Source organism: Rana temporaria, chromosome 6 (assembly GCF_905171775.1).
Source record: "Rana temporaria chromosome 6, aRanTem1.1, whole genome shotgun sequence".
Taxonomy (NCBI): domain Eukaryota; kingdom Metazoa; phylum Chordata; class Amphibia; order Anura; family Ranidae; genus Rana; species Rana temporaria.
In genome coordinates, this window is record NC_053494.1 from 214,095,230 (window position 1) to 214,108,791 (window position 13,562).

Genomic DNA, 13,562 nt, shown 5'->3' on the forward strand with positions numbered 1-13,562 from the left:
AATGCATTGGATTACTATAAAAATGCCACTGGCAGTGAAGGGGTTAACACTAGGGGGCGGGGAAGGGGTTAAGTATGTTCCCTGGGTGTGTTCTAACTGTAGGGGGGGCCTCACTAGGGGAAATGACTGATCGCTGTTCATACATTGTATGAACAGAAGATCAGCATTTCCCCCCCTGACAGGACCGGGAGCTGTGTGTTTACACACTCAGCTCCCGGTCCCCGCTCTGTAACGAGCGATCGCGTGTGCTCGAAGAGCCGACGTAATATGACGGGCTCTCGCACAGGAGAGCCGACCTGCCGCCGTAGAATGATGTAGATGGCTAGTAGTTAACCACCGTAGTAAAAACACAAATAATAATAAAAAAAACAATCAGCTGATAAGTCACTAGATATTATATAAGGACCGCCCTCTGTCAATGAAATTCCCCTACAATTATTGAGTTTGGGACCAACGCGTTTCGATTTTGAATAAATCTTCATCAGACCCTTGGAATGCTTTTTTATTCACTGACACCAATGATGAGGCATAATTCCTCCCAAGGACACCAACCATGGGGCACATTTCCTACCAATGATATCAACGATGGGGCATGGTTCCTTCCAATGACACCAACACTGAGGCACATTTCCTACCAATGATATCAACGATGGGGCATGGTTCCTTCCAATGACACCAACACTGAGGCACATTTCCTACCAATGATAGCAACGATGGGGCATGGTTCCTTCCAATGACACCAACACTGAGGCACATTTCCTACCAATGATAGCAACGATGGGGCATGGTTCCTTCCAATGACACCAACACTGAGGCACATTTCATACCAATGATATCAACGATAGGGTATAGTTCAAAGAGTCTGTTGTGTATTTTGTGGGGACTAATTTTTTGGAGTTACTGCAAAGGTGACATTTACAAAAGGAAAAAGGATGCAGGCAGCGTGGCTCGGGATCGGGCCCTCTGGTGTGCCACAATAGAAAAAGTCTTCCTACCGAGAAGAGGAGGAGCCAGGAGCGTCCAGGGGGGGGGGGGTTCCCAGTTGTGGAAGATTGAGGCTGCTCTGAGCAGGTAAGCATGACATGTTTATTATTTCTATATTTATTTTGAAAAGAAGGTTTATTATCACTTTCAATTACAAAACAAGGATAGTTGTGGTCTTGTTGAGTCGCGCAGTGCAAATTTTTTGCCACTTTCAACTTGAATGCAATTATCAAATAGTTGGTGGACCTCCAGCCAGCACACAATAGATGCATGCCCATGAAAAGCACATTTCAAAAATTACATCTAATCAATAAATGTCTTTTGAGCATTTTTTACATTTGTCTTTCTAACTAATAAAAGAAAACTTTTATAGCACTTAAAGGGGGAGTTCCGGCTGAAATATGACTTTTAACGCGGTTGTATACCCGCATTTTTTTTTACACCTGTAAGGCAAAAGCCATAATGAGCTAGTATGCACCGCAAATTAGCTAATTATGAAATACTTACCTTAAAACGAGGTGTAGAGAACTTACCTGGTCCACGCCGAGCGAGATGTCATCTTGCCTCGGCGTGTCCTCCGGGTATCACCGCTCCAGCGCTGTGATTGGCTGGAGCGGCGATGTCATCACTCCCGCGCATACGCGCAGGAGATTTCATTCCGGCAAGGTCATCTGAAGCCACAGTTTCCTTCTTCTTGGATTCCGTGCATGCTGGCTACCCAGCATGCACCTGCCGATCTCGTGCATATGCAGGAGGTGCAATTTTGGTCAGCTTAGCATGGTGCAGCCATGCCAAGCTGACCAAGATTTTCCATAGATGCCAATGTTAAATGTTAGTGAAGCCGTGCCATGCCAAGCTGGCCAAGAATTTCCATAGACGCCAATGTTAAATGTTAGTGGAACCGTGCAATGCCAAGCTGGCCAAGAATTTCCATAGATGCCAACGTTAAATGTTACTAGAGCCGTGCAATGCCAAGCTGGCCAAGAATTTCCATAGACACCAATGTTAAATGTTACTGGAGCCGTGCAATGCCAAGCTGGCCAAGAATTTCCATAGACGCCAATGTTAAATGTTAGTGGAGCCGTGCAATGCCAAGCTGGCCAATAATTTCCATAGACACCAATGTTAAATGTTACTGGAGCGGTGAAATGCCAAGCTGGCCAAGAATTTCCATAGATGCCAACGTTAAATGTTACTGGAGCCGTGCAATGCCAAGCTGGCCAAGAATTTCCATGGACGCCAATATTAAATGTTACTGGAGCCGTGCAATGCCAAGCTGGCCAAGAATTTCCATAGACGCCTGTCATGGACCTTGGAATGTGGAAGTGTTCCTCCTTGAAATCTGTTACACAGTGGGGGGTCTTCTGCTCTGTCTTAAGGCTCCAGACGGCTCCATTGTTCTGTGTCTGGCTATTTGTGTACATTGATTGCCCCCTGGGGCTTCTGTCTCAGTACACATAGCAGTCCTTCTATTCAAGCTATTGGACCAATCCCTGCTGACTCATTTTCAAGTCCTCATTTGCATGGCTAAGAGGACCTGAAGGAGCACTACATGTACTTTACAATTGACCAATAGGAAAGCGGTTGTTGGGGGCGGGATGTTCCAAATTCTGTATAAAAGTGTGTTGTGTGCTTCCAATAAAGGTCTTCCTGTTTGAACTTACATACAGCCTGCCTGGTGTTTTGTTCTAATGTATTCCGAACGGCACATAGCTGTAGTTCGGATCCCGGAGCCTTGGATGACCGAACCATCAGACGTTGCAATCTGCAATCTGATCCAATAGTAGCAGAGGAGTGTCGGGAGAGCGAAACCGAGCGAGCAAGGGTCTCGTTACAACGCCAATGTTAAACATTAGTGGACCCGTGAAATGCCAAGCTGGCCAAGAATTTCCATAGACGCCAATGTTAAATGTTACTGGAGCCGTGCAATGCCAAGCTGGCCAAGAATTTCCATAGACGCCAACGTTAAATGTTACTGGAGCCGTGCAATGCCAAGCTGACCAAGAATTTCCATAGATGCTAATGTTACATTTTACTGGAGCCGTGCAATGCCAAGCTGACCAAGAATTTCCATAGACGCCAATGTTAAATGTTACTGGAGCCGTGCCATGCCAAGCTGGCCAATAATTTCCATAGACACCAATGGTAAATGTTACTGGAGCCGTGCAATGCCAAGCTGACCAAGAATTTCCATAGATGCTAATGTTAAATTTTACTGGAGCCGTGCAATGCCAAGCTGGCCAAGAATTTCCATAGACGCCAATGTTAAATGTTACTGGAGCCGTGCAATGCCAAGCTGGCCAAGAATTTCCATAGACGCCAATGTTAAATGTTACTGGAGCCGTGCAATGCCAAGCTGGCCAAGAATTTCCATAGACGCCAACGTTAAATGTTACTGGAGCCGTGCAATGCCAAGCTGACCAAGAATTTCCATAGATGCTAATGTTACATTTTACTGGAGCCGTGCAATGCCAAGCTGACCAAGAATTTCCATAGACGCCAATGTTAAATGTTACTGGAGCCGTGCCATGCCAAGCTGGCCAATAATTTCCATAGACACCAATGGTAAATGTTACTGGAGCCGTGCAATGACAAGCTGGCCAAGAATTTCCATAGACGCCAATGTTAAATGTTACTGGAGCCGTGCAATGCCAAGCTGGCCAAGAATTTCCATAGACGCCAACGTTAAATGTTACTGGAGCCGTGCAATGCCAAGCTGGCCAAGAATTTCCATAGACGCCAATGTTAAATGTTAGTGGAGCCGTGCCATGCCAAGCTGGCCAAGAATTTCCATATATGCCAATGTTAAATGTTACTGGAGCCGTGCAATGCCAAGCTTGCCAAGAATGTCCATAGACGCCAATGTTAAATGTTGCTGGAGCCGTGCAATGCCAAGCTGGCCAAGAATTTCCATAGATGCCAATGTTAAATGTTACTGGAGCCGTGCAATGCCAAGCTGGCCAAGATTTTCCATAGACGCCAATGTTAAATGTTACTGGAGCCGTGCCATGCCAGGCTGGCCAAGAATTTCCATAGACGCCAATGTTAAATGTTGCTGGAGCCGTACCATGCCAAGCTGGCCAAGAATTTCCATAGACGCCAATGTTAAATGTTAGTGGAGCCGTGCCATGCCAAGCTGGCCAAGAATTTCCATAGACGTAAATTTTAAATGTTAGTGGAGCCGTACCATGCCAAGCTGGCCAAGAATTTCCATAGACACCAATGTTAAATGTTACTGGAGCTGTGCAATGCCAAGCTGGCCAAGAATTTCCATAGACGCCAATGTTAAATGTTAGTGGAGCCGTGCAATGCCAAGCTGGCCAATAATTTCCATAGACACCAATGTTAAATGTTACTGGAGCGGTGAAATGCCAAGCTGGCCAAGAATTTCCATAGATGCCAACGTTAAATGTTACTGGAGCCGTGCAATGCCAAGCTGGCCAAGAATTTCCATGGACGCCAATATTAAATGTTACTGGAGCCGTGCCATGCCAAGCTGACCAAGAATTTCCATAGACACCAATGTTAAATGTTACTGGAGCCGTGCAATGCCAAGCTGGCCAAGAATTTCCATAGATGCCTGTCATGGACCTTGGAATGCAGAAGTGTTCCTCCTTGAAATCTGTTACACAGTGGGGGGGCTTCTGCTCTGTCTTAGGGCTCCAGACGGCTCCATTGTTCTGTGTCTAGCTATTTGTGTACAATGATTGCCCCCTAGGGCTTCTGTCTCATTACACATAGCAGTCCTTCTATTCAAGCTATCGGACCAATCCCTGCTGACTCATTTTCAAGTCCTCATTTGCATGGCTAAGAGGACCTGAAGGAGCACTACATGTACTTTACAATTGACCAATAGGAAAGCGATTGTTGGGGGTGGGATGTTCCAAATTCTGTATAAAAGTGTGTTGTGTGCTTCCAATAAAGGTCTTCCTGTTTGAACTTACATACAGCCTGCCTGGTGTTTTGTTCTAATGGATTCCGAACGGCACATAGCTGTAGTTCGGATGCCGGAGCCTTGGATGACCGAACCATCAGACGTTGCAATCTGCAATCTGATCCAATAGTAGCAGAGGAGTGTCGGGAGAGCAGAACCGAGCGAGCAAGGGTCTCGTTATAACGCCAATGTTAAACGTTAGTGGAGCCGTGCAATGCCAAGCTGGCCAAGAATTTCCATAGACGCCAATGTTAAATGTTACTGGAGCCGTGCAATGCCAAGCTGGCCAAGAAAACAAAACTATATTTCCTGCGGCTACAACGTTTCCTGTAAACCTGCCTTACAGTATTTAGATGCATCTAAATTACTTTGTAGAACCGAAATGTCTAATTTAAATAGATAACTATTAAAACATTAATTTGAAAAAAGTAAATTTTTCAACCTAGCTGAAAAAAAATGTATTGAAACTAACTTTAGAATAAATAGGAAATCTATTAAAATGGTAAAACAATTACTTTTGACTTACAGTTTCCATGGTAACACAATTATTTTGTGCAGCTGCAAACTTTTAAGGCATTTGTTTTATTGCGGCAATGTTACACAATTAAGTATTTGTCACGTCCGAAATTATTAAAGAAAACTTAAAAAATTACGTACATTTAACATTTATTTCTTCATATGTTTAACGATTTAATAATTTGATTTTGTACGATAATCTGCATTTTTTTTTTTAAGTATACCAGGCAGATTCCCATTAACCGTTTAAGCCCTGGACCATTTGGCTGTGTAAAGACCGGGCCACTTTTTGCGATTCGGCACTGTGTCGCTTTAACTGACAATTGCGCGGTCGTGCGACGCGGCTCCCAAACAAAATTGGCGTCCTTTTTTCCCCACAAATAGAGCTTTCTTTTGGCGCTATTTGATCACCTCAACAAACAAAAATAGAGCGACAATTTTGAAAAAAAAGCAATATTTTTTACTTTTTGCTGTAATAAATATCCCCAATTTTTTTTTAAAAAGCATATTTTTTTCTCAGATTTAGCCGATACGTATATTTTTGGTGAAAAAATTATCGCAATAAGTGTATATTGATTGATTTGTGCAAAAGTTATAGCATCTACAAAATAGGAGATAGTTTTATGGCATTTTTATTATTATTATTATTTTTTTTTTTTTACTAGTAATGGTGGCGATCTGCGATTTTTATCATGACTGCGACTTCATGGCGGACACATCGGCCACTTTTGACACATTTTTGGGACCATTGTCATTTTTACAGCGATCAGTGCTATAAATATTAAAATATTAATAAAAATGCCATAAAACTATACCCTATTTTGTAAACACTATAACTTTTGCGCAAACCAATCGATAAACGCTTATTGCGAATTTTTTTTACGAAAAATATGTAGACGCATACGTATCGCCCTAAACGGAGGAAAAATTATTATTTTTTATATATTTTTGGGGGAAATTTATTAGAGAAAAAAGTAAAAAATATAATTTTTTTTCAAAATTGTCGCTCTATTTTTGTTTATAGCGCTAAAACTAAAAACCTCAGTGGCGATCAATTACCACCAAAAGAAAGCTCTATTTGTGGGGAAAAAAGGGCACCAATTTTTTTTTCGGGAGCCACGTCGCACGATCGCGCAATTTTCAGTTAAAGAGACGCAGTGCCGAATCGCAAAAAGTGGCCTGGTCTTAGACTAGCAATATGGTCCGGGGGTTAGGTGGTTAATGCCGCGTACACACGCTCCGAACCTCCGACAACAAATTTTCGATGGGAGCTTGTTGTCGGAAATTCCGACCGTGTGTAGGCTCCATCGGACATTTGTTGTCGGAATTTCAGACAACAAAAATTTGAGAGATGGTTCTGAAATTTTCCGACAACAAAATCCATTCTCGTAAATTCCGATCGTGTGTAGACAATTCCCGCCGCACAAAATTCCACGCTTGCTCTGAATCAAGTACGAGACGAAAGCGATCGGTCTGGTAAAACTAGCGTTTGTAATGGAGATAGCACATTTGGCCGCGCTGTAACGGACTAAAAAGCTCAAAGACTGAAAAGCGCGAATCGTCTCTCACCAAACTTCTACTAACACAAGATTAGCAGGAGGAACCCAAAGGGTGACGCACTTGGTATTGAACTTCCCATTTGTAGTGCCGTTGTACATGTCGTTCTTGACGTTCGGAATTTCCAACAACATTTGGGTGACCGTGTGTATGCAAGACAAGTTTGAGCCAACATCCGTTGGATAAAAATCCATGGTTTTTGTAACGGAATAACCCGTGATACCCAGAGACTTTTGAAGGATGCGGGGTACTCCTGTGTCAGCTTCACCAATGACTCTTATGTCTAGGGTCATCCTATGTCCAATAGGGGCATAGGATGACTGAGAAATTATATTTCGGATTACATGAGATGGGACAGTAATGATAATTCATGTATTGCAGGATATCTTGAAATATTACAGGTGGTTTATTCTGAACCCAACAGGTCAATAGGACAGTAATCCACAATATACTCAAGAATGTCTAGAAGAACTAACCCAACAGGTCAACAATAGAGTGACTCATTCGTGTGGGAACACAGGCTGTTAAGGTGGTAATTATGTAAACGAGCCTTGCCTGGCTTCTACAGACCTTTTCATTGTGTGAAGTTCTATTGATCATAATATGTGTTGTGACTTAAAGGGGTTGTAAAGGATTTTTTTTTTTCATAATAAGCATCCTTTACCTGCAGACATTCCTCTTTTAACTTCCTCATTGTTCGTTTTTGCTCAGAAGTTGCTCTATTTCTTCTCTGTTCTGTTCACTTCCTGCTTGTCTGATTTTACTGACCACCGTGACGGGAGGGTTTACTGCGGTGGTCAGTAACGTGCTCACCCCCTCCTGGGAACTACATCTGTGCGGCAGGACGCTCTCTACATGTTAGAGACTTCAAGGAGGTGTGAATTACTGGGCGTGCCGCAATGCACACTGGGAAATGTAGTTCTTACATGAACGAGTGCCGCAAACCAGGAAGTGAATGAGAGAACAGAAACTAGAATGCCGGAGGTGATATAGATGAAGGAATTTAATAGGTTTTTACTAGTTTTTTAACAGAATCATTACACTATTCTGTCTGTCTACCTTGCAGACATTAATTTTAGGCAAAAAAAAATTTCCTTTACAACTCCTTTAACACACTCTAAGGCCGCGTACACACGGTCGTCCCAAACCGATGAGAATGCTCCGACGGGCCATTTCCATCGGTTCACCGCAGAAGTGGCCTGATGTGCGTACACACCATCGTTCCAAAAACCGATCGGATCAGAATGCGGTGACGTCAAACACACGACGTGCTGAATAAAACGAAGTTCAATGCTTCCAAGCATGCATCGACTTGATTCTGAGCATGCGCGGGTTTTGAACCGATGCTTTCTGTACTAACCATCGGTTTGGACTGATCGGGCAGCGGTCCATCAGGTCGATTTTAAAGCATGTTTTAAAATTTTGGACCGAAGGACAATAGACCGATGGGCTATACACACGGTCGGTTTGGACCGATGAAACTGAACCTCGGTCCATTCTCATCGGTTTTGTCCGACCATGTGTATGCGGCCTAAAGGTCAGACGTCTGACTCATGTTCACTAAAGGAATGTGGATTGTGTAGCAGGTGGGAATAGCTTATCGCGGAGCCAGAAAGTCTGTCTAAGATGTGGATTGAGGGGGACTCGTTAAGCACCCATTGTGTGATGTTGTGGGTGGAGTGTGTCATTGTCCCTTTTCTTACTGCAGCATGATTTGTAACTGTATATAAGAAAGCTAAGTTTACCATTAAAGTGTTCATTCGTTTGGAACCAGAGAACAGAGCTTGTGTCTCGTTATTCTGGGAAAATCCATATGGATCGTGTCTGTTGGATTGTGGAGTGTGGGATAAGCTGTCTTGGGTTGGTGGAATGGAATATCGTAAACGGTGTTAACCCCTGACCGTTACAGTTTTGTTGTCGGAATGTCCGATCGTGTGTACGCGGCTCTATAGTGGTTGATGACCATTCCAATTCTCTTTACAATTATACAAGCTTTAGTTGGTTGGAAATGGACAGATGAGTGATGGGAATGGACTGAAGAAATGTCTAAAAAAAGATCAGAGGGCCAGATCCACAGTGAGAGTACGCCGGCGTATCTACTGATACGCCGGCGTACTTTCAAAATTCCCACGTTGTATCTTTAGTTTGAATCCTCAAACCAATATACGACGGCTTCTGGGTTTGATCCGACAGGCGTATGGCTTCGTACGCCTTCGGATCGTAGATGCAATACTTTGGCGTCCGCTGGGTGGAGTTTGCGTCGTTTTCCACGTCGGGTATGCAAATTAGCTTTTTCCGACGATCCACCAACATACGCGCGGCCGTCGCATTCTCTTACATCGTCTCTAGTCGGCTTTTTCCGGCGTATAGTGAAAGCTGGTATTTTGCGGCGTATAGTTAGACTTGCCATGTTAAGTATGGCCGTCGTTCCCGCGTTTAATTAGAATTTTTAATTTTTTTTGCGTAAGTCATCCGTAAATCGGGATGGAGGTAATTCACGTCTATGTTAAAAAAAATGACGTCCTAGCGACGTCATTTAGCGCAATGCACGGCGGGAAATTTAGGGACGGCGCATGCACAGTTCATTCGGCGCGGGGACGCACTTCATTTAAATGTAACACGCCCCCTAATTGCCGATTTGAATTCCACCGCCAGAGATAGACTACGCCGCCGTAACCTACGGCGCGAAATCTTTAAGGATTCGAAGATAACACAAGTAAGTTATGGCGGCGTAGCGTATCTCTGATACGCTGCGCCGGGGCAGATCTTTGTGGATCTGCCCCAAAGTGTTCATTTGTTTGGAACCAGAGAACAGAGCTTGTGTCTTGTTATTCTGTGAAAATCCATATGGATCGTGTCTGCTGGATTGTGGAGTGTCGATAAGCTGTCTTGGGTTGGTGGAATGGAATATCGTAAACGGTGTTAACCCCTGACCGTTACAGTTTTGTTGTCGGAATGTCCGATTGTGTGTACGCGGTATTATAGTGGTTGATAACCATTCCAATTCTCTTTACAATTATACAAGCTTTAGTTGGTTGGAAATGGACAGATGAGCGATGGGAATGGACTGAAGAAATGTCTAAAAAAAGGTCAGAGTGTTTTGTAAAATGTAACAAATGGAACTCTTCATGGGACTTGTCTTTAAATGAAACATGAATATATGGCTTTTTCCTGTGCAAAGTGAAATACCAATACACTCCTATAGACTTTCCCTTTGGCTATTACCAGTCTGTAATTACCAGAAGTTTGCTTTGCCTAGTAGCTTCTCAATAATTTACGTAAGCACTTTTTAAGAGGAGAAATCAATTATTGATTTGAACAGGACAAATGTTCTCCTAACTTTTTTTTTTACATGCGAAAAAGGAAAAAAATGCAGAAAACATCTTGAAATGTCAAATCTAATGCAGTGAACACTCAAAACCTTTTTTTTTATATTGGATTGGAATTTTCAGTTATATTGACGATATACGTGATCTCACATCATATAAGTAAATGCTAATTTAATCTTGTGTTTATTTTTGATATGATTTAAAAAAAAACAAATATTTATTTTAATAATTACAATTTGTTTAGATCACATAACAAACGTTAGCAGATTTAGAATTTTTCTGCTTCCTTCCCTTCTTTTGGCTTGATGCAAGCTTTGTCATATTATAAAGAAAGTTGGAATACCGTATATACTCGAGTATAAGCCGACCCGAATATAAGCAGCGGCACCTAATTTTACCACAAAAAAAATGGGAAAACGTATTGACTCGAGTATAAGCCTAGGGTGTCCATCTGCATGCCTCACTGTGCCTCACTGTGTCTATGCCTCACTGTGTCCATGTGCATGCCTCACTGTGTCCATGCCTCACTGTGTCCATGCCTCACTATGCCCATGCCTCACTGTGCCTATGCCTCACTGTGCCCATGCCTCACTGTGTCCATGTGCATGCCCCACTGTGCACATACCTCACTGTGTCCATGCCTCACTGTGCCTTACTGTGCCCATGCCTCACTGTGTCCATGACTAGACTTACGTTTAACATGGGAGTATATAGAAGGGGTGAGTGAGAGTGAGAAACTTGTATAGCGCTACACATTCGAACTGAATCGCCTCAAGGCGCTTGATATTTATTTCCTACTATTTTTTGCCTTCAGAATAGATGGGTTTCGTGCCCGGCTTTGAGAAATTGGTGCTCCCCGGCCGTAGGTCCCTCAGACAGAAAACCTTGCACACTTGTAGAGGAGAACTGGAGCTAAATGCGACCTATGGCCGGCCAGTACCGGGTCCCCAAAGTTACCAGAGGAATTACCGTTTAACATGGGAGTCTATGGAAGAAAAAAAAAGGACAGCACTACAAGTCACAGCAAAGGACGTCAATTTTGTTTGGGAGCCACGTCGCACGACCGCCCAATTGTCAGTTAAAGCAACACAGTGCCGAATCGCAAAAAGGGGCCTGGTCCTTTACCTGCATAATGGTCCGGGGCTTAAGTGGTTAAGAGATAACTTCAGTCCAAAAAACTTGTGAGAAGAAGAAATGCATAGCGTCTCCCATCTCTGGGTATTTCAGAAGGAGCAATTATAATGGTGAGGCAGATCTTCTGAATAAAGATACATTTTGGCATCGGAAAGAATTAGGTTACTTGGATTCTTTTTGAGAACTACAGAGAGATATAAAGACAACAATTAGCTAGGTTTTCGAACAAAGGCAGAAATATATTTCAGAGGATTCAAAGAAGGAAGAAACAGACGAGCCCCACCGAGCTCATTTCCATGTATTTCATCATGATAATATGTTGGGCTGTAGGAAAGGATTGTGGTAATGATAAGATCAGGGAGAACTTTTCAAGACGGATCACACAAATCGGTTCTGGTTTTGAAGACAGAAGCGGGGCAGCTGCCAAATGTAGAAGTTCTTGTTGCCATCTAATCGGAGTTGTAGTTGAAATGTTTATTTATTGAAGCTGAACTCCAGAAAAAAATATCCTCTTTATGTAGATTTTTTTATTTTGTTTATGGGGGTGAGTATTTTTAGTAGTTTAATTTATTTAATTTCATTCTCATTAAAAAAGAGTGCCATAACATTAGGAAAGGCTGCGGCTTCGGCCTAGCTCCAGAGCCGCAGCCATAACATTAGGAAAGACCGCGGCTTCGGCCTAGCTCCGGAACCGCGGCCATCTTGGTACACCCGGCGGCGGCCCTCCTCTCTGTTTACACTCACAGAGGAGGAGGAGCCCGCACTCGTAGGAACCACCGCTGGGAGTCATACTACTGGGGGTGTCTGTCTGTACTACCTGGGGGGGGTGTCTTACCTGAGGGGGGTGTCTGTCTGTACTACCTGGGGGGGTGTCTGTCTGTACTACCTGGGGGGGGGTGTCTGTCTGTACTACCTGGGGGGGGTGTCTGTCTGTACTACCGGGGGGTGTCTGTCTGTACTACCTGGGGGGGTGTCTGTCGGTACTACCTGGGGGGGTGTCTGTCTTTACTACCTGGTGGGGGTGTCTGTCTGTACTACCTGGGGAGGGGGTGTCTGTCGGTACTACCTGGGGAGGGGGATGTCTGTCGGTACTACCTGGGGGAGTGTCTGTCGGTCCTACCTGGGGGGGGTGTCTGTACTGAGAGGGGGGTGTCTACTGAGAGGGGGGGTGTCTGTACTGAGAGGGGGGTGTCTGCACCGAGGGGGTTCTTTACTGAGGGGGGACTATAGTTGGTGGGGGGGGTGACACCATTTTTTTCTGCACCAGGTGACACCAACCCTAGTGACGCCACTGCAGTGGGGGAGCTGTGGATATTACAGTGGGGAGGGGATGTGGATATTACAGTGGGGGAGAGATGTGGATATTACAGTGGGGGAGAATTTTTTTTTTTTGCCGATCTGAAAAATGATCCGATTCGTGACTCCTGATCCGAGGAACGATCCGAACCGTGAGTTTTTTTGATCCGTTGCACCCCTAATAGCAACTGGCGCAGGCAGCAGTGTGAGCCTGTCAGCGCTGGGCTCAGCCCTTCCTTCTCTGAGCTGGCCCCTCAGCTGTCGGGTAATTGCTAGCTCCTATCTCCCAACAGTGACTCACCTATTGATGATATCCTGCTTGTCAGTCCTGCCTACTTAAGCGTACACGTGACCATTTTTCATGAAGTGAAAACCGGCGCGAAAAATTAGAGCAGGTTCGAAATTTTTAATGCCCATTTTTCACGTCGAGAAAAAATGCTCTGGAGCTCACACACAGTCATTTTTAATGACCAATTTAAAAAATGGCATTTTTCACGTCATGAAAAACTGTCGTGTGTACGCGGCATGAGTGTAGCAATATGGTTACATTTAATGAAGGTACAACATTTAGAAACTCACATGGTTGATGATTAACCACTTCCCGCCCGGTCAATAGTCAATTGACGTCCGGGAAGTGGTTGTGAAATCCTGACTGGACGTCTATTGATGTCCTACAGGATTACATGCCGGCACCCTGCATCTCCGATCTCGGTAAAGAGCCTCCGGCGGAGACTCTTTACCACGTGATCAGCCGTGTCCAATTACGGCTGATCACGATGTAAACAGGAAGAGCCGTTGATCGGCTCTTCCTC